Raw genomic sequence first — 23,190 nt, forward strand, 5'->3', positions numbered from 1 at the left:
AATACATATTACTTATTAAATGTTGGTTATTAGGTTTTAATCTTTTGTGGTTCTCATTTGAACCACTCCCTATATATATATATATATATATATATATATATATATATATATATATATATATATATATATATATATATATATATATATATATATATATATATATATATATATATATATATATATATATATATATATATATATATATATATTTAGGGTATGTTCGGCAAAATTAGCTGGTAGTTTGTAGCGTTTTATTAAACATTACATAAAGTAGCATTTGGAATTGGAATATTTTGTTTAAACTAAACGCTAGAAGCTTGTAATGCCGAACGAGACTTTCAGTTCAAAATGGAGCGTTTTGTTAAACGCTACAAGCTAGAAGCTCTTAAACGCTCATTGCCGAACACGCCATTAGTGTATGCATTAATTAATTCCTTACAAGTTCCCTACAACTTAATACGCAAGTCCATGTTTTATCTGGAATTAAACATAACGCTAAATAGTCAATAGTATATCTGAAATATTATTTCATGGTTTTTCTTGGCCATTTTAATTTATTCATTATAATTATATTAAATGAAACAAAAAAAACCGAAAATTAAACAAAAAAACGAAAATGCTAAAGACCTTTACGTTATTCATTATTTTACAAAGGTGCATTATTTGTCATCCAGTTTTGACAATTTGCATGAACAAACAATGACCTGGAAAGAGTTGGTGTGTCTTGCTTTAAAATATGGTTGCTATTATTTATTCACACTGTTTAATTATTATACATCTTCTTAATTTAACAAAAACGTTAAATCAAGCATGTATAATAAGTAATTTAGTGTAATAAAAAAATGAAATGAAGTGAATATTTTATTAATGGAGTATATGAATAGAATCACCCCTAAAATATATGTATACAAGCAAAATTAAGCCACGAGAAAGAAATTATCGGGGAGTTATAAAAGAGACAAGAAAAAATTATTATTGCGAAAATAATCTCTAAATTTAATAACACAATATTATCTTGCTATTTTAACTAAAAAAAAGTTTAATTAGATTAAGGTGTGGCCAGGAAACCGTGTCGACTATTAAGTATGAACAGCTATATACTATATCTTATCTTAGGGAAACACAATACTTTAGAAGCATAGCTTCCAAGAAGCCTTCCACACGACCAAAAGGATGTGAGTCCACGCATATATATTTATTTATCAACAATCAACAACAATGTGTTTACTCTTTTTTAGGGTTTTTTTTTTTTTTTTTTTTTTTTTTTTTTTTTTTTTTTTTTTTTTCTTTCTAATTAGTGAAGATTCTGAAGCATAGCGTTTGCAAAGGGATTCACTACTTTTTGGGCTAACCTCAAACCAGGTTAATAATTTTCCAATACTTTTATACAAAATCGACATCATTCTCACAAATTAGCTAAAAAACATTAATTAAAAGGGTTGTAAATAATAATTAAAACATAATACAATATGTTATCTCTAATAATTTGTCTTTGAAGCCCAACAACACCACCGTTATCCAAAACACAAGTTCTAATCATGGCATCAGCAAGCTTAATATCTGGTCCAAGCAAACTGCCCTTATTAGCAAAGTTTGCTAGAATTATTCTACTACGACTGGACTGGGTAGATTATTTAAATAATAATATATAATAAACAAACCTATTCAAGAAAAATAATGATAACATAGAACATAAATCAAGATTTGTGTGGGATGGCTACCCAAATTGTGTCATTTGAAGAAACACGAAATACCACATCACTAAAGAGCTTTCAAATTGATTCTTTGGTATCCATTCAATTATTTGTAGCAAATTAATGAATGAGAAAAAGTCAATGCAACCAATCATACTAGAAAAATAAGAGTAACCTATCCAGCCGGTGAACAGCCTACGATAAATCAAGTTATCAAATGAAAAATCACAAAATATGAATCCAATACAGTTGTAACAGCTTTGCCTTACCTTCAATCTCACCTTCCTTCCCAGAAGAAGTTCTAGAACTGCCATAGATAAAAAAAATGTAAAATAAATTATTGAAGGTGCAAATCACACTAAGAGAAATGATATGAGGATTTTACCTGACTTTTCTGGATGAACATAGGCATATGATAGTTTATAGTCATTCAAATTTACAGCTCATTACATCAAAACACAGTTGGATTTAACAAAAGAAAATTACAATTCAGTCAATTATTGGTCAAAACGATCAGTTCTATTTGTGGTCATAGTTTGTTAAGTAAATTACTTGGATGGTCCTTATGGTTTGGGGTGATTTGCATGTTTAGTCTCTAACTTAATTTTTTAACTCGGAAGGTCCCTATTATTTGCTTTTGTTACGAGTTTGGTCCCTATTATTTGTTTTTGTTACGCGTTTGGTCCTTGTCTTACCTAAAAAGACTATTATTTAAATAGGGAAAACGGTGGGGTAGGTAAGGTAAAGTGAGAGGGTGAGGTTAGGGGTGTGTTTATTTAAATAAATTAAGAAAATCAAAGAAAAAATAGTCTATTTAGGTAAGACAGGGACCAAACGTGTAACAAAAACAAACAATAGGGACCTTCTGAGTTAAAAAAATAAGTTAGTGACTAAACGTGTAAATTACCCTAAACCATAAGGACCATTCGTGTAATTTACTCTAGTTTGTTTAACTTTGTTTTGAAAAAATAATAATTATACATGAATAAGTTTAGCAAATATATTAAAAATGTTAAAATCAATAGCTATTGCTGAAATAAGAAACATATTTAACCATTAATCAAATAAAATTAAAAGAAAACAAAACACACCATGTAATAAGTGGTACCATTACCCAAACTACTACATCACAAAGTACTTTGAAGACCTAATTATTGTCAAAAAAAAATCTAACATTTAATAAGAACTTAACGCAAAGGGTAAATGGTCATATACCAAAAATTACAAATTCATCTATGGGATTGGCAATCATCAAGCACTTGACTGAAAACCTATGTTTCCATGATAAAATAGCATGAACTCATGTTGTGGATGATGAAATCAATTTTAGTTTATATTATAAAAATGATTATTTAATCACATATGATTTGTAGACAAAAATTGTTTTCGCGTAATCGGTTCAAATGTTCTTCTCGTGGATTTAATCAAATGTGATTATACACATCTAATTACCTATGATTTCTAGGGACATGATTCGTTTTTCCATTATTGATTCAATAGTTTTTCTCGTGTATTGAATCACATGCGAATTATTAGACAAGATTCATTTTCGTGTTGTTGATTCGGCAGGTGTTCTCATGTATTTAATAAAATATGATTATATGTATTTAATATGATTTATGTGGGCGATATTCATTTTCATGTTTTCTATTCAATAATATTTCTTATGTATTTAATCGCATGCGATTATATGTACTTAAGTTCATGTGATTAAACCTTGTTATCATGTTTTTCACCTGAAAACGCTAAAACAGAATAAGCCAAATATTTACATACATTTAATCAAACAAGTGTTGTGAAACTAGTAAAACATATGATTATATGTATTTAATCATATATGATTTATGAGGACAAGATTTATTTTTCACATTTTTGATTCAATAAGTAAAACCATTGCAGTCATTTCATCAAACACATGTTATGCAAGCAATAAAACAAAGTTGAATCTATCTATTAGAGGTATTCAGGAAAAACGACATAGATTTTTATAGGAAACCTTTTAAAAGCACTTAATTGATTTATGGACTTTTTTAGTTTAGATTTGGTACTTTTTGCTTCAGATCTAGTACTTTTTGCTTCATATATGATACTTTTTGTTTCAAATCTAGCAAACATGTAACGACCCAATTTTCAAAGTAAAATTTTGAAAATTTAGAATAAGCAAAAATATTCTCATACATTAAGAATTCCAGTTATAATTGTTTTCAAAACATAAGTCAATACAACTTTTATTTCAAACATCAAAGTGTCCCATAAAGTGTATGCGAGAGAGTGCACGCCACGCCATCACGCATTGCCCTTGCCCTTGGAATCTGAAGTACCTGACACCATAAACAAACATGTAAGCGCGAAGCTTAGTGAGTTCCCCAAAGCATACCCCACATACAAACCACATAACATGTTAGCTATAAAAGCTACCTCTACCACATAACACATATCAAATAGCTATAAAGCTACCCCTACCAGTTAATGCATATCAATTAGATATAAAGCCATCTCTACCATCAGCCACAAATGCTATCTCTACCCTTAGCCATAAAGGCTATCTCTACCATTAGCCCTGAAGGCTGTCTCTACCACTAGCTGTAGAAGCTATCTCTACCACATATAAATGCATAACAAAGCCACACACCTCTACACAACAAGTATACCAACTATCATAAAACGGATCGACCTTGGTGCCTTAGACCCATTGGTATGGTGAGGAAACTCACCTCGAATGCAGAAGCTTCTTGAAGAAATCCTTAGCTGCTGCCCCGCCCACTTCATGAACTATCAATATCGATCAATATACCCAATTACCAACTGGGTCCCATACCATAATCCTTACTCCATGCATGGGGTAAAATGCCTATTTTACCCCTAGCCCAGTATGATTCAAAACTAAGCCTAAATCTCAAAACAAAACCCAACACTAGGTAGGCTTTCCAAGCCCACTAGTGGTCCACTAATGGCCCAATTTTCTCAATTAGGCCCAAACCCTCTAATGGGCCCTAAGCCCAAACATATTCTTGGCCTAAATTATCTAACTATTGTTGGCCTACTAAGGCCCAAAGACCCAAAGCATGGCCCAAACCGTGGCCCAAAAGCACAAGGCCCAACTGACAGAGTACGTGGGGCATACATCCACGTATGCTAAGTGTACAGACTAAGTGGTACGTACGCTGGACGTACCTTCACGTACACTCAGCGTAAACCTCCTGTTAAGTCCATTTCTCATTAAATGCTTAATACTTCACTTCAGAAGCTACAATCACAGATCCTGGTCCTTTCCACGTCTTAATCCATAAAGTCACTGACTTGGTGACTTTACTTGGCCTAAACAAGCCCAAACTCCAAAAATGATGTTCTACTTCCATGAAAAGGGCTAGATCTCATGCATGAACCCATTAAGACATTCAAGATGGAGACTTTACTGCTTATGAGACCCTTTTAGCTCTGATGGTGGCAACCTTACGCTCACAAACGAGATTTCACCATAAAGGTCCATTCTTAGGACCAAACTGACTCTAAAACCAAACTACACTAGATCTAAGCATTCTTAGGTAAAGTTATGGACTTTATACCTCCAAAAAGTCCTAAAGGATGATGCTATCCCAGATCTATGAGCTCCAACTTCCCAAGTTCTTCCTTGCCAACTTCTTATTTTCCTCTTCCAAGCTTACACCACCAAAATGAGCTTTTTAAGGTTAAAACCACACAAGAATAAGGGGATGAGGCGTTCTAGGTTATCACTGAGGTTGGGCCTAAAATTAGGGTTTTTAGACACTGGATGTATGTTAGGCGTACATCCTGTATGCTAGGCGTACGCCAACAACACCCGCTGCCATTTCCTTTTATACGCTGAGCGTAACCCAGCTTACATTGGGCATACCCACGCGCCTTCCACTTTGCATGCATGCTCTTTCCTTATCATTTATTTCCATTAGGGGCCCTTTTTTCCAATAACTTCAAAGAGTCATAAATCCTTCATTCTAAGTCCGTTTCCGATGAACTTTATATCCACGAAAAGGTAGCGTGAAGCCCTATGCTCCCTTCGACACCTCCAAGCCTAAAACCTCCCGGATAAATCCCGGGACCATAAAAGACCGAATTGCCCCTACTCTTTGGTTTCCGAGACCCCAACCGAATACTTTCAAACAGTGTGTTACAACTCTCCCCCACTTAAACTAGACTATGTCATCGAAGTCATGCATCGCCGTTCCCGACATACCAGACTACTTGGGCGCCATGGCCACCAACCTGAGAATACCCTCGTCTTCCAAAGGAAATCAAAACCAACCCTCGTAAGGTTCTAGATTCCGAAGATAAACGATTTCCTTGCAACCCGATCGCATTTGCTCCATCTGTAACCTCAAGCCTCATGATGGTCTGTCTCCCTGACAGACTGCCCACATCGGATCATCCTTGACTTGATTCCAAAAGAGACCGGCCTAGATAGAATACTTCCCACTCGTAATACCTTGAGGCTTCTTAAAGAACAATAGTCACCGATCAACTGTGACTACCGAATAATCTGTAATTCCGCACACATATTCCAAATCACTGAATTCGCCCCTACTCTCCTTGGTGTCACATGGTTGCTTTCTTGAAAAAACAGCGGGGACCCTCCAAAGGACACCTCATCTGATAATAACTGCCCCAACGATACCTCTTATCTCGACCCGTTCCATCTTTCATCCATCAGATCATGATAGGCTGACAACCCGTCGCCACTGAACCCGACGCAAGATGAATGCTACCAGAACAAATATAGTCTTACATCATACCCGACCTCCTTTGACTTGTCTTTACCTAGTATATTGCATGTGATGACCTTGGCATCCTTACGCTCCCGTTTTCCCATCTCACAGAATCAAAATCATGTACTGAATCTTTAAGAACCCTGATTTGGAGTCCTCTCCGAAACGGGCCGATACTCCGCCACTACCTCGAGATCCATTATGCATCATAACATCCCATTACCCTTACCTAACCAGTAAATAGATACCCTTAGCCAATCCTCAAGATTACCAGTCTTGCACCCGGTCCACCAGGTTCCCAAGAGATCAAATATCAAGACTACCCAGGCGTAGCCCTCCTGCGTCATGTATCGCTTATCCACAAGGTCCTGCAACTCGACGTCCCAATCCTTGCCTCAACAGTCTCTACCAATTCGATTCTGAATTCCCATAACCATCTGAGCTCGCCCACAAATATCCGATTGAATAATCATCTCCAACTCTGATTCCACCTAAGTTGTGGATTCTCTATGACCTTGCGAACTGGTCTTAGTCATCTGAATGAATCCGAACGCATCTCAGCGTTGAGCACCCACGTGATTTATCCTCCCAGCTGAAATCAAATACTGACTAGAATTCTATCTGGTTCCCTCCTCCAAATCCTGCTATATGGCGTCAAAAAGATGCGATTCCAATGTTAGGGAGTTTCCTGAACTCCCATCCCTCGATATCCTACATTCAGTCGGCCCCTAAGGCCACCTTTCCTCCCCCAATGGGGATGTGAAACGTATCCTTGTCTCACACTCGCTTCCATCTTGGATAACTAAATTATTCTCCCCCACCTAGATTCAACTATATCCGCTCGACACACAAGAATTGAAGGATTCCCAAACCCTCTCCCATCCAATTGACGGTTTGATGACGGATGGTGCCTAACAGAGCTAAGGCACCACGAATAACCCTTCCAAACAACATGACTCCTAAAAACCAGCTAGCACTTCTTGAATCCTAACAATGCCAATGAATCTAGCCACTCAACCTAACATCACTCTCGTGGCACTCGTAATGTGGTCATCGGCAATCACTACCTTGAGTGGGAAACCTAGGTTGTCGGTGTCACACCCCCAAACCGGAACGGCGGAAACATTTGGGGGCGGATGACTTCATGTGGTAACGTAACAAATGAATACATAGTGAAAAAAGCAATACAACCATCATATATATAATTGAAAGTTTACATTGTTAAAAGGTACATGTTAAAAACCAATTACAATATGATGCCAAAATATGAATTTAAACTGGCGCTGCAGCGTCCCTTCTTCAAACGCTGTTTGTTACCCGTAATTACTGAATCCCTGGGACATAAAAGTAGTTTTGAAAGAGTAGATCAACATTTAAGCTGGTGAGTTTCATAAGTATTAAATGACAATGTTTGTATGAAATGAAATGTTTTGTTTTTGTTTGTTTGTTCCTAGAAAATCCCATATTTTCTACTAGCATAAATGTAGCCTTCTATCAAGACCAATGTTTGTTTCTAGAAAATGTATGCACATATAAAATTTCCAATACGTCTGAAAAACCCTGTAAATCAATGTGTTTTTAATACTCCATGTGAGTTTTATAACCATGCTATTGACTAGAATTTCCTATACACAACGTTCTTCAGGCGTTGAAATGTTCTGACGTTTGTCACCCCAAATGGTGTACTGTAGCTAACAGTCAGGGCGCGGGGTTGTCAAGCCCGTATAGATCTATACACAAACACCATGCTCCCCTTCCAAGGGATTCTGGTATATAATACAGGACTTGAAATGCATACTCGAACGTACGTGAAGTTGATGTGTCACAAAACTTAGTATAAAACTGATTTACGTGTGAAAATGTTCGTTTAAATGATCATCCCCTAAGACTGGGATAGCTATGAAAAACGACGTGAAATCTTTAGATATGCATTTGACAATATTTTACCCTTTGCTCAACAGGATACAAATGGAGTAGAGTTTCGTAAACTATATATGTATATTTTTGATGTAGAAGACAAGTTTGTAAACAAAACATATATATGTATATGGTTATATATATATATATATATATATATATATATATATATATATGTATCAATTTTAAAAGATGATTTGGTATGTTTCGTAATTGTTGTTCATATTCTTACGTTTTTATTAGAAACTTTGCATGAAATAATCCTTAAGTTTGATACTAAAGACCTTTTTGTACTTATCACTTTTGTAAAAATGGTAATTAAACATATTTAAATGATTGTGTTTTAAGTTCCTCAATGTATAAACATTGCTCAAAAATGTTAGAAGGTGTTAATAAATCTATAAACCACTTTTGACAGTTTTACCCTTTACTGTCCCCGTTTTTAGAAAACTCATAGAAAAATCATCGTAAGTCAAAAACTGAATCCGTCACCTCTAAGAGTTTAAAAAATGAGTATACTTTGTTCCTAATTTTTATTATGATTTTTAGTGGTCTCAAACTAGTGTGAAAATGAACATCTTCACAAACTGGTCCGAAATCACTTCTGAAATGACAGACAGTTTTATAAAAATCGCCATAAATTGTAGAAAAATCATATGAATGCGTGCGAGTAGTCCTTAGAAAGGTATAAAATTGAACTATTTGCATATTGTACAGTTTTGAACGATATTAAGTTTATGATGGTCAAAACAGTCCGTGAACAGGACTCAACTTTTCTGTAGAAAGCTGTCATTTAAATTTAAGTTATGTTTAGTGTTCTAACTTATATTCCCCCCTTAAAACTTGAAGAAAACATGAAAATGTAGGGGTATGAACTCACCTTATGTGAATACTTAAAGAATGGAAGGTTGAAGATGAACTTTTGGTTGTTGGTTTGATGCTCCAAAACAGCCACTCTTTTGGCTATGTTGCTGTCATGAAAATTTTGAGTCAATAATTTTGAGTATCATAACATGTAACTTCCAGGGGTATTTTACTCACTGTTTTGCATCAATAATTTTGAGTATCATAACATGTAACTTCCAGGGGTATTTGGTGGTAAAAATATCAAGCAAAAGGATGGTGTGGATGGGTGAAATGGTGGCTGAAACACAAAAGGGATAGCAGCCCTTTAGTTCATGGTTTTGATGGCTTTGGAAGGAAATTCTTGTGCTTGAAAATGAGATGAAGGTTGAGAGTAATTCCCTGGAGTATTGGCTGGTCAAATGAGGGTAAAATGAAGAGGAAGTTTCGTGGATATGAAGGAGGAAAGAGTGGAAGAGGATAAGGGGACAAAACCTAGACTAGCTTGTGATGGGATGTAAGTTTAAGTGATGTGATCTTGTCTAGCCACTTGCTTGGGTGGTTGCTTAGAGATTGGGTTAGTTAACTAACTAACTACTAGTTATTTAGTTAGTTAGGAGTTCTAGTTAAGGAGAGGGAATGTATTAATCTCGAAAACTAGAAGAGAGATTAAGAAGCATTCTTAGTAAAATGTCTTAAGTGATTAAGCACTTATTAGTTAAGTTGGCACTTATCTCCACCAATTCTCGTATCTTAATTAATTTAGACATCATAAAACTCACATGAAATCACTTTAAGTCATGACCCATAACTAGTCATTCACTAGATAATAATACATATATACAATACATACATGTATACTTAGTATAAAATAACAATGTAGTTTTTGTGTATTTGAACTTTAATGTTTATGTTTTATTCTTTTTATTCAAAAACACTTAAATACATTTTAATTATACCTTATAATAATTCATTTTATATTTTAATTTATTTAAATATAAAATTTATTGACCAATGTATAATTTCATGACATTTAACCGGTTAACCATATCGTTAAACACGTTTTGTCACTTTGGTTCGTATATTTGTCAAATTTAGATCCTTCACATCTATTAAGCAAACGTTTTACATAGAACCTAACTTACTTATCAACTAGAGACATGTTGATACAAAAATTAAGTTTGTTGCGTTTAAATGATGTTATATGCTAATTTCACAAACCGGTGATGGTTCGTAGTCATACATCATAACAAAATTTATCAATAGTTACTTGTTTTATATTTCACAATAACTTATTTAAATAAAAGAGGTTAAATTCCTTCAACCATTCTTGATAAAATACTCATATTGCTTAATAATCAAAACATAGCATCGCACGATCGTTCCTATTTTTACCAATTGTTACATTCTCCCCCCGTTAAAAGAATTTTTCCCCGAAATTCAACTTGTAGACGGGATATCACTAAACAATTGGGGGTGTTTTTTTTTATCCTCGCATTCCTTAGTGAATTTCGGTCCTCGCTTGGCGTTCCAACGAGCCTTCACTATAGGCATGCGACTTTGTTTTGTCCTTTTGACCTCCTGATCCATGATTTCCACCGGTTCTTCGATGAAGTTTAGACTCCCGTTGATTTCAATTTCATCCAGTGGAATAACAAGAGTCTCATCAGACAAGCTCTTCTTTCGATCCTGGGATGCCTTCAATCATTCACGGGTTTGAACAATCTTCTTTGTAGTTTCTCGTATAATCTAGGGGTTGGTGAGAGTGTTGTTAGGAACTTGCCTGTTAGCTATTTGTGTGTCACCTACCTCATCTGTAACGCCCGCAAATCCGGGCTAGTCAAATTAGAGGCAATAGGGGTCGAAAACGACTTTTCGACAAAAGATTATTTAGAATAAATAATCTTAACCAAATTGTAGAGTATGTCACAAGGTTTCCGTGCATATAAAGAACGCCGAAATCCGAGTTATAACGAAGAAGTTATGACCCTTCAAAGTTTCACGACAGAACCGACACGATACCGGAAAGCGTAAATAGCGAAATTACGATAGAGCGAGATTTAGCCTTATCGATCTAAACGAAAGTCGTAGAATATGTTAAACTAAGAACATCGATAAAAAGAACGCCCAAATCTGAGTTCGTATGAAGAAGTTATGATTTTTCGAAGTTTCGGATTAGCAGTGTACATCCCGAAATTCAAATATTAGATCAAGCGATTTTTAGCCGGCACGACCTAAACAAGAATCGAAGATCTCGTTGAGAGTAGCGTAACGAGAAAAAGATGGGCGAAAACGGATGTCGGATGAAGAAGTTATGAGGATTTAACGGACCAATCGTGTCCCGGCCCGTTAATAATTTAAAATTTAAAATCGAGCCAAAATTAGCCGACGGAGTCTACGAAAGTTGTAGAGTACGTTCCCGCCTTCGCGTGGATATAAAGAATGTTGAAAACGGAGGTCGTACGCGAAAGTTATGAATTTTTGAAGTAGTAACTCGAATTTGCGAAGTTGGTGCAATAGGTGATGACGTGGCTCGATCAGGGCCGTAGCTTGCGGATCACGCCCTGGTCTTTGGATTCGGACACGTAGCCCTCGCATACGCCCCGCGTACGCAGCTCGGAACGCCCAGCGTTCTCCTCTCTTGTGCGGTCTGAAGAATGCCCACGTCGCTCCACCCGAAGCGAGACACTTGCCCCTACGCGCAGCGTACCACCGAGGGTACGCCCAGCGTTCCGAGGAGGCTCGCGCCTATAAGAACCCTGCGAGGCCAGCCGATTTCTCACACCAAAAATAACTTCTCTCTCTAGTTTCTTTCTCTCTATAGAGTTCCAAACCCCCCCCCCCCCCCCTAAACCCTAGAAAAACCCCTTAGCACCCTAGGGAAGCCTCGAGGCTCCCGGAGTCCCGAGAAAAATGAGTTTTTCGGTTTCGAAACGCTGCTCCAATTAAGTTCCGGTTTTCGATAAAATTTGCTGTAAGTGTGCTACGCTTACGCAATTTTTTATTTAGCTTTCAAATAATTATAGGAATGTTATTAGGTCCTTAAAATAATTATTTGGGTTATTATTGAGTGTTATTAACGCTTAATAATAGTCAGACTAATTAATTTGTCACGGTTATCATTAAACTAAACCCTAGTGGTATCGATACTAGGTTTTATCGAAGGAATATCGTTTTGAGAGTATCGAAGCGCTGTCCGAGTGCTGAGTCACCACCTAATCAGGTGAGTGCATAGTTACTTTCAGCTTACACATAGATATGAAGTATTTTATGTGCTGTGTGTGTATATTATCTGTATACTTGCTATCTATGCTGGATGAACGTTTTATACATGTTTTCAATGATTTAAACTGTATATGTATTTTATATCTACAAAATGTGTTGGGTAAAACATGGGTAGATGTAATAGTTGCTGTGTGACAAAATAAAATAATGAGAGGCCTCGTTATAGCTGTTCTTGATGATCTAGTCATCTAGCGGAGTATAGATGATGACCACGGACTATTCTAAACAGTCCAGTGGAACACTAGCAGGCTCGCAACCTGTAGGTGTTTATTCGAACTGTGTGTTTAACCGAACTGTGTGTTTATTCGAACTGTGTGTTTATTCGAACTGTGTGAACTGTGTGCTCACCCGGTATACTTTATTCCAATGATAGTCCTTTGACTAGGTCCCTTGTGTTAGATGTTTTAGGAACGTAATGTGAGGATAACGGGAATGGGTAATTGGGTTGATTGTTTAATGTTTAAAAATAATAATTATATTATTGTGGGTTGAAAACCCTATGTGCTCACCAGGTTTCCCAACCTGACCCACTCAGTTTATTTATATCATAGGTGTTGATATGAAGTGACACTACACTGAGAGATTTAAAGCGATGTAGATCACTAGTGTAAATAATTGTAAGTTCTGTTTCTGCTTATGTTTCTGTATTAACGATGACATCCCAAACGTTTTAAAATTAAATAAATACGTTTCCTCGAAAATGTTTTAATAACGTATTTACCATGTTTTTCTGGGAACAAATTCCGCAACATTTTTATGAAATGAAGTACTCTGATTTTTAAACAAAGCATAAACAAATCGGTCTTTTCTGGCTGTGATTTTGGGGATGTCACAGTTGGTATCAGAGCATTAGTTTAAGCGAACTAGGAATATGGATTTATTTCTAGACTTAAACTTAGAATGCTAAGCGATGATTGTGAGGTGTGAGCACTAGCTTATTTTAGGAATTATGCCTAAAATGCTTTTATGTGCTAAATACTTGTGCCTGATATGCTGTTAGTTGTTCGGATCTATGGTCTGTTGCCGACCGGATCTGGAAACCTTATGTGTTTACGATTCCAAACGTACGACTACGATATTAGAACTAGCATGTAAACATTTCGGAGTGATAAGGATGATTTAAACGTCAATCCTAAGTAAAGGTCTAGATTCACCTTATTCGGTGTATAGATCAAGATGGCAAGAACCCGTAGCGGAAACGTGAATGCAAATGGGAACCGAAACCAACCCCTAGTGATTGAGCAAATACCGGTGATGGAAGCCGCTGCTGAGCCAGTCATGATGGCTGGAGTGCAAGCGATGATCCAGGCGATGTTGGATCGTCAAATGGAGGAAACCAGATGTTTGCTCCAGCAAAATCGAGAGGAAGCAACCATTGAGATCGAACAGCCCGAGTTGAACGAAGGGCAGACTGAGGAAGGAAACTACAGTGGGACTGTTGGTCAAGTCAACCCACCAATAGTTCGACAAAACAACCAAGATGACGAAGTCGAGAGGAATGGATGCAAGTACAAGGATTTTCTGACTTGCAAGCCATCGACTTTCATTGGAAAGGAGGATCCGATCAGGGTCATGGATTGGATCTCGGAGATGGAGTTAGCCTTCATGACATGCGGTTGCAGAGGGAAGCTACAGACCACATTTGCAGTGCGTCAGTTTCGAGGAGGCGCTGTATGTTGGTGGAATACCTTGGGGAAGACTCTGAGCCCCAATGAGCCCCTGCAACTGACATGGGCAGAATTTCTGGTACAATTCAAACGAAAGTACTGCTCACCTCAAAACCTGCTCGAGCTAGAGAACCAGTTTCTAACCCTGAAGAAGGGAAGCATGTCAATCGATGAATACACGAACAACTTCACAGAAAAGATGGAATTTGCCTTGCATCTTGTTCCGGATGAGCTGACGAAAATTGATAAGTACACAAAGGGACTTCCATGGGAGTACGTGGTGCCAGTGCGTCAGACACCTACTCTAGAGGCAGCTATCTGGGCTGCCAAGTCTGTGGAAGATATGATTAAGGGAAGAGCTGCCAACAAGATTGAGGTTGGCGAAAAGAGGAAGTTTGAGGAATCTACGAGGCCCAATAAGAAGATCAAGTCTGGTTCAAAGGAGTCTAGCGGAGGAGGAAACAAAGTGAAATGGTGCGAGAAGTGCAAGAAGAATCACTTTGGGAAATGTAGCGAAGAAGTGACTTGCTACAAGTGTGGGAAGATCGGACATTACACCAACGAGTGAAAAAGGGTGTGTTATGAATGTCGTGAAGAAGGGCATGTTGCTAAGGGTTGCCCGAAAAAGAAAGAGGCGGCAAAACCAAACATTCCGCCAAAACCGAAGGCAAGAGCATTCCATATGATCCTAGGCGAAGCAGATGACAATGCGAGGATTCAGGAATGACGGCTTGACATCCAAGGATCGAGTTATAAAGTAGCCATAGAATCACATGATGTAGCCTGTTAGAGGCATAGTCTAGGGTGAACTTGAACACCTATGTAATCGTTTTAAGAAATAATATGAAACCTTTGTTTTGTTATCTGATGTGTTAAGTTGTTGTGTGGTTTTCTTGTATGGTGACTTGGAAAAACTACGGGACAATACTTGGAACGAGTATGAGTAGGTGTGAATGGTAGTAGAGGCCTATACTACCGGAAGCACAAGACTCACACTTGGATCAGGGAAAGTCACAAGGTTACCAAGAAGCTAGTAATTGATTTCGTTTTATTCAAGTGTGTTGTTACCATCGTTTCGGTAATGACTAAGAAGACTGTTGATATTCTGACCCTAGTGGTCATATCGAATTGAGTCCGACTACGCTAAGTATGCTATGTGGTTTAGAAAATCAAGGTCGATGTAGCGTCCGACTTAAACCAAATGATTGAAATCAAAGCGATCAATAGAAATATCGCGCTCATTGTTAAAGAAGTTGATAGCTAGAAATGCCTAATGTTAAAGTGTGATTATATCACATTAGAACATGAAGGAAGGCATAGTCTATTTTAGAATTTAACTCTAAGAGACCTGAGTCTAAGCGTTACAACATACAATGATAGGTCATTAGAATATGACACATCGATCTATAGTAGTAATAAAAGAAATCATCTCAAGTTCATATCCAGTAAGGATCGAGATTGTGACTTGAAGGTCATAATTTGGAGTCTAACCTGAGGAAGAGAGCAGGTGCACGATCGAGTACTACTTACAGTCAATGAGTCTAAGAGATAGACTTGAAGGAATATAGAAGTTATAATTATTACCTAGGATGAAAAGATGACGTATGGAGTCATTATACGAGCCCCGTTTCGTTGATGATTCCGGGACGTAATCATCCTAAGGGAGAGATAATTGTAACGCCCGCAAACCCGGGCTAGTCAAATTAGAGGCAATAGGGGTCGAAAACGACTTTTCGACAAAATATTATTTAGAATAAATAATCTTAACCAAGTTGTAGAGTATGTCACAAGGTTTCCGTGCATATAAAGAACGCCGAAATCCGAGTTATAACGAAGAAGTTATGACCCGTCAAAGTTTCACGACAGAACCGGCACGATACCGGAAAGCGTAAATAGCGAAATTACGATAAAGCGAGATTTAGCCTTAGCGATCTAAACGAAAGTCGTAGAATATGTTAAACTAAGAACATCGATAAAAAGAACGCCCAAATCTGAGTTCGTATGAAGAAGTTATGATTTTTCGAAGTTTCGGATTAGCAGTGTACAACCCGAAATTCGGATATTAGATCGAGCGATTTTTAGCCGACACGACCTAAACAAAAATTGAAGATCTCGTTGAGAGTAGCGTAACGAGAAAAAGATGGGCGAAAACGGATGTTGGATGAAGAAGTTATGAGGATTTAACGGACCAATCGTGTCCCGGCCCGTTAATAATATAAAATTTAAAATCGAGACAAAATTAGCCGACGGAGTCTAAACGAAAGTTGTAGAGTACGTTCCCGCCTTCGTGTGGATATAAAGAACGTCGAAAACGGAGGTCGTACGCGAAAGTTATGAATTTTTGAAGTAGTAACTCGAATTTGCGAAGCTGGTGCAATAGGTGATGACGTGGCTCGATCAGGGCCGTAGCTTGCGGATCACGGCCTGGTCTTCGGATTCGGACACGTAGCCCTCGCATACGCCCCGTGTACGTAGCTCGGAACGTCCAGCGTTCTCCTCTCTTGTGCGGTCCGAAGAATGCCCACGTCGCCCCACCCGAAGCGAGACACTTGCCCCTACGCGCAGCGTGCCACCGAGGGTACGCCCAGCGTTCCGAGGAGGCTCACGCCTATAAGAACCCTGCGAGGCCAGCCGATTTCTCACACCAAAAATAACTTCTCTCTCTAGTTTCTTTCTCTCTCTAGAGTTCCAACCCCCCCCCCCCCCCCCTAAACCCTAGAAAAATCCCTTAGCACCCTAGGGAAGCCTCGAGGCTCCCGGAGTCCCGAGAAAAAGGAGTTTTTCAGTTTCGAAACGCTGCTCTAATTAAGTTCCGGTTTTCGATAAAATTCGCTGTAAGTGTGCTACGCTTACGCAATTTTTTATTTAGCTTTCAAATAATTATAGGAATGTTATTAGGTCCTTAAAATAATTATTTGGGCTATTATTGAGTGTTATTAACGCTTAATAATAGTCAGACTAATTAATTTGTCACGGTTATCATTAAACTAAACCCTAGTGGTATCGATACTAGGTTTTATCGAAGGAATATCGTTTTGAGAGTATCGAAGCGCTGTCCGAGTGCTGAGTCACCACCTAATCAGGTGAGTGCATAGTTACTTTCAGCTTACACATAGATATGAAGTATTTTACGTGCTGTGTGTGTATATTATCTGTATACTTGCTATCTATGCTGGATGAACGTTTTATACATGTTTTCAATGATTTAAACTGTATATGTATTTTATATCTACAAAATGTGTTGGGTAAAACATGGGTAGATGTAATAGTTGCTGTGTGACAAAATAAAATAATGAGAGGCCTCGTTATAGCTGTTCTTGATGATCTAGTCATCTAGCGGAGTATAGATGACGACCACAGACTATTCTAGACAGTCCAGTGGAACACTAGCAGGCTCGCAACCTGTAGGTGTTTATTCGAACTGTTTGTTTAACCGAATTGTGTGTTTATTCGAACTGTGTGAACTGTGTGCTCACCCGGTATACTCCTTCCCAATGATAGTCCTTTGACTAGGTCCCTTGTGTTAGATGTTTTAGGAACGTAATGTGAGGATAACGGGAATGGGTAATTGGGTTGATTGTTTAATGTTTAAAAATAATAATTATATTATTGTGGGTTGAAAACCCTATGTGCTCACCAGGTTTCCCAACCTGACCCACTCAGTTTATTTATATCACAGGTGTTGATATGAAGTGACACTACACTGAGAGATTTAAAGCGATGTAGATCACTAGTGTAAATAATTGTAAGTTCTATTTATGCTTATCTTTCTATATTAACGATGACATCCCAAACGTTTTAAAATGAAATAAATACATTTCCTCGAAAATGTTTTAATAACGTATTTACCATGTTTTTCTGGGAACAAATTCCGCAACATTTTTATGAAATGAAGTACTCTGATTTTTAAACAAAGCATAAACAAATCGGTCTTTTCTGGCCATGATTTTGGGGATGTCACATCATCCCATCAAAGAGGTGATCTACACTTGCTTCTACAGAGAGCTTCGAATGACGCGACTTTGATGTTAATGTAATAGTTGATGTTGTATAAGGATTCGATGAATGGTTCTTCCTTTTTGTCTTTTAGTTTGAGGGTGATAAAAAGGACTTCTTTAACGACTATTGAAAACACGAGGCGAATGGCCTGTCCTTTATCCAAAATGATAGATAGTGGTACACTATGCAGTCTCGCAATTTTCTTGTGATATGCTCCTGTCAGCTTTTATATTTTTCTTTGTATCCTTGGTCGGTAGAAAGTGTGTGGGTTTGGTTGATTTGTCTACGATCGCTCAAGTGGTAGCATGTCCATCCACTGTCCTGGGTAACTTGTCATGGAGTTCATGGTATGACTCATGACTGATTCATCTATCATCTCTTTGTGTTTATAACTTGTATATAATTAAGATTGAAAAGACAGTCGAATCGGTGATTCTATTCTAAGCCTACATCCAAACAAGGAAAAGGATTTAAAGTGGTATTACACTACAAGAAAACAACCCTTTAAGGACGCGCAAACAATGACACGCAGTGATTCACGATACGCATTTATGAGTGCTCTAGAATTAATGTCAGCTTTTCCTATAATTCAAGAATAGAGGTCACGCATTTTTGCGTGCCCTAAAATTTGCGTTAAAAAAAACACGGAGGGCACCTTTTATAAATAGTGTGTTGTCTAGGCCTGTCGTTTTATAATATTTTAATGAAAGGTGCGTCTTCATCTATATATCATCTAGGTATACCTAAGGAGGGAAATGAAATCCCAAAAATAGAAAACCCCGCTCATTCTCTTCTCCCTTTTTCCACCAGTTATGCCATCGATTTTTTGATTCGTTCATACTATAGAACAAGCACATACATCACTCTCTTATCATTCTCCTTTAATTTCTTACTCTTGTAATTAAGGAATTAGGGTTTTTTCATATTACTGTTCCAATTTTTTTGTTCAGGTTAGGATTTTAGTCAAATGGAGTCCCTGAAGTAAAGTCTAATGCATCTAGCCATCGGCCTGTGGTGACGACAGTCCGTCTCGTCATCGCAGTTGGCGGAGGAATATTTGGACCACTGGTAGTAGGTCAATACAAAGTCAATGCTTGCACCCATAAATACAAATCGGAAGCCCTCGATTGTAGCGTCGATCGACAACTACGACAACCCTAAAACACATCTATGAAATCGCAAAGGTGAAGCAATCAGATCTGTAGTCCAATTTCATCCACATCAATCCTCACACTAACTAGTTCGACAACTGCAAATCCTCTCGATTGTAGTGTCGATCGATTGTTAGCTATTCAATTCTATTCATCTTAATTTCCCCTTTCATATATGTTTTCATTGGATTTCTCTCAACTCACAGACGCAATGGTGTCAAGATCGTACAACAAAGTCGTTGATATCTGCGATCAACTTATGCTTCAGGTAACATACATATGAATCTGTGTAATGATCGTTGTGCGCTAATCGTGGCTTACTACTAAGACTGACTGTGTGTTGGGTTAAGATTTGAAACCCTAATTTTATATCTGCTGGCTTGATTTCAATCTTACTGTTACTTTCTTTTTCCTTTTTTCATGTAGATTGCTTCACAAGGCGTTGCATTTCAAGACGAATGGTCGTATGTTGTTAATCTTCTAGGGCATATTTACCTTAATGATCTGTGATTTAAGATAATTTGTCTCTGTTTTTTTTCTTTTTCATGTGTTCTATCTATACATATCTGAATTTTGAACCTGATCTTAAGATTGATTCTGATATAAAAGGTGAAATATCCACAAAATGTTGGAAGGGGTTTATTCGAATTGCAAAGAGATATTTGTTAAAATATCCAGGGTATCATTCTATCATTTACATCAGTTATATTGGTAATTAGCATAATCCAAATTTCTTTCATTCATTTTATTATTAACTATTTGTAGTTTCATTGTTTTACTCTGAAGCCTGATTCTTGATAAGTTTTTTCTACAGCCTAGGTGATGGGGCATGCCTAAATTGGACCCTTTCATAGGGCCACTCCATAGTAGTCTTTATATACTTGCTTATCTTCTTTACACTCTTAAAACTAGTACAAATTTGTTTCATAAATAATAATGCTCGTTTGTACTTGTTACAATGCTTATGAGACATTCATTTGGTCATCTACTATGAGGGTATATAATAACTAGAATTATATAATATATGTGGTAGAGAACTCAAAATTATTACTATATAATCTTGATTTGTTCATCTTTTTCAGCCCCATGATGATTCAAAGTTCTGAAAAGGTATCCAGAGGTCGAGTTGAAAACAACACTTCCATCTCTACAAATCCTGATGTTGGTATTAGGAAGCACAAATAAGAAGGTTTTCAGCAACATACTACAAGTCTGGTAAGTATCCAAAAGTATTTATAATGAAGACAAAATTGTGAGTTTTATGAAATAGGGTTACACGAAATACTCATGCTACCCTTATCTAGTTTCCTATTTGCATTGTATCTTTGTATATAAAATGAGGGATTAATCAAAAAAAAAAATAAAAGAAATATTTTCCAGATAACTTGTAGTTTTCATCTATTATAATGACCCTAGGAGTCTGTTGCAGGAACCTACAGAAGCAAACTTTTTCAGTGAATTTGGTGAAGGGATTAGGTACAAATTATTGGAAATTATTTGTAAAGGAAGCTCTAGTATTGTATGTTCTGCATATGATACTCATGTTGGCAAAAAGTAGCAATCAAAAAGATAAATGATATACTCGAACATGTTTCTATTGCTGCAAGTATCATGCATGAGATTAAGCTCCTTAGGCTCCTTCGTCATCCAGACATTGTGGAAATCAAATACATCTTATTGCCACCTTCCAGAAGCAAATTCAAAGACATATATGTGGTTTTTGAGCTTATGGGATCTGATCTACATCAGGTTATTAAAGCAAACGATGACTTAACACCAGAACACCATCAATTCTTTCTTTATCAGCTTCTTCGAGGACTGAAATACATACACTCGGGTCATACATTGTTATCATCTGATGATATGAGTATTTTTTTAATTGTTTGAAGTAATCATGCCTTGTTATATTTTTGTGTATTCTGATTGTGAATTACTTCTTTTGCAGCAAATGTCTTTCACGGAGATCTAAAACCTAGAAATATTTTGGCCAATACGGATAGCAAACTCAAGATCTGTGACTTTGGTCTTTCAAGGGTTGCATTCAATGATCCACCAAGGAATTGTTGGAATGGAGATTGTGAGACAAATGCAAGGTCCAATTCACGCCATTTTTATCCCTGTAGGTGGTGGTGGTTTAATTGCAGGTATTGCCGCCTATGTGAAAAGAGTTTCACCAGAGGTAAAGTAAAACCTAAAAAATCTTTTATGATGATATTATAATGAAAAAGATTCTCATTCTGTGAAATCTTGTTACGTAGGTATGAATCATTGGTGTAGAGCCAGCTGATGCAAATGCAATGGCGTTATCATTACTCCATGGTCAACGCATAATGCTTGACCAAGTTGGAGGTTTTTGCAGATGGTGTTGCTGTTAAAGAAGTTGGCCTTGTAACTTTTTGTTTATGCAGAGAGTTAATTGATGGAGTTGTTCTTGTCGCCCGTGATGCCATTTGTGCATCCATAAAAGTCAGTATCTTTTTAATGTTTTTTTGAATTTTTTAATGTTTTTTGAAGTCTCAGATGTTTTTAATATTTTTTGAATTTTTTAATTTGTGATGTAGGATATGTTTGAGGAGAAAAGGAGTATTTTAGAACCAACAGGGGCTCTAGCACTTGCTGGAGCTGAAGCATATTGCGAATTTTATAACCTTAAAGATATTAATGTTGGTAGGCAACAGGAGGCTGTTCTTGCAACTTTCCTTCAGGAAGAACCCGAAAGCTTTAAACAGTTTTGTGAACTGGTACATAACTAAATAACTAAATAACCAAATAACTAAATAATGAAATAACGAAATATCATTTCATTTTTTTATTTAAAAAAAATTGTGGTGGCAGATAGGGTCGATGAATATTACTGAGTTCAAGTATCAATATGATTCTGGAGAGAAACAAGCATTAGTTCTATACAGGTTAAAGATCGTTTTTTTTTTGGGAAAAATTTAAATTTATATTTTGAAATTTTTTTTGTGATTGTTAATTGTTATAGTGTTGGGCTGCATACAAAGTTTGAACTACAAGCAATGGTGGAGAGAATGGAATCATATGAATTAAAAACCATGGAATTTACATATAATGACATGGTTAAGGATCATCTACGCCATCTGGTAATACATAATAATAGCAATATACTTTATTTCTAATCTGATTATTTGAGTTTTATATATATAAAAAAGACTAAAATACCCTTGACTTCCAGATGGGTGGGAGAACGAATGTTGAAAATGAGCTACTATGTCGGTTTGTTTTTCCGGAGAGGCCAGGGACATTGATGAAATTTTTGCATGGGTTTAGTCCACGATGGAATATTAGCTTGTTTCATTACTGAGCACAGGTTCGATAACATATCTTTTTATTCTGATTTTGCCCTTTTGAGTTTTGATGTTGGTGTGGTGAATGGTGATTCTAATGCTTGTTTTTTTCATTTTTATTATGTGAAAAGCAAGAAATGCGGGCGAATGTTTTGGTTGGGATTCAAGTTTGTTCAAGTGAATTAAATGAGTTTCGGGGTGTTGCAAATGAGCTTGGATATGAGTATGAAATTGAAACAGATAATGAAGCATTCCAGCTTTTAATGCGTTGAAGGTTGACCAAAAGTCAACTGTTTTTTTATTGGTAGGTTCGATACAATTTGAAATTAACTAGGTTATATAGTTAGGGAAAACCTCTTAATAACAATATACAAATATTTGTCTACTATTGGAATGATTATTTGTATGACATTAACTTTTATGCAATGTATTATATTTTTTGTATATGGTATTTTATTTTCTATTAAGAGACATAAATGGAAATTTAATTTGAAAATTAGTAAATCTATAAATAATTTTTTTTAAAAAAATATAAAATTACGATACGCAAAAATGTGTGTCATCTTCATTTATGACATGGCCTT

The 23,190-nt window shown here is 36.7% G+C and overlaps 1 long non-coding RNA gene and 2 pseudogenes across 1 annotated transcript; 2 read left to right on the forward strand and 1 right to left on the reverse strand.

Annotated features, from left to right (window-relative positions):
- Nucleotides 1-1,223: 1,223 nt before the first annotated feature.
- LOC111885180 (uncharacterized) lies at nt 1,224-2,187 on the reverse strand. Its single transcript, XR_002848020.3, has 2 exons — nt 2,080-2,187; nt 1,224-2,001 (listed from the first exon to the last, which is right to left on the reverse strand). It is a non-coding gene; the product is annotated as an uncharacterized LOC111885180 (long non-coding RNA).
- A 17,322-nt stretch (nt 2,188-19,509) lies between these two features.
- LOC111885196 (mitogen-activated protein kinase 15-like) lies at nt 19,510-21,338 on the forward strand (annotated as a pseudogene).
- Nucleotides 21,339-21,342: 4 nt separating this feature from the next.
- Nucleotides 21,343-22,878, forward strand: LOC111885208 (threonine dehydratase 1 biosynthetic, chloroplastic-like; annotated as a pseudogene).
- The last annotated feature ends 312 nt before the right edge of the window (nt 22,879-23,190 follow it).

Source organism: Lactuca sativa, chromosome 9 (genome assembly GCF_002870075.4).
Source record: "Lactuca sativa cultivar Salinas chromosome 9, Lsat_Salinas_v11, whole genome shotgun sequence".
Classification (NCBI taxonomy): domain Eukaryota; kingdom Viridiplantae; phylum Streptophyta; class Magnoliopsida; order Asterales; family Asteraceae; genus Lactuca; species Lactuca sativa.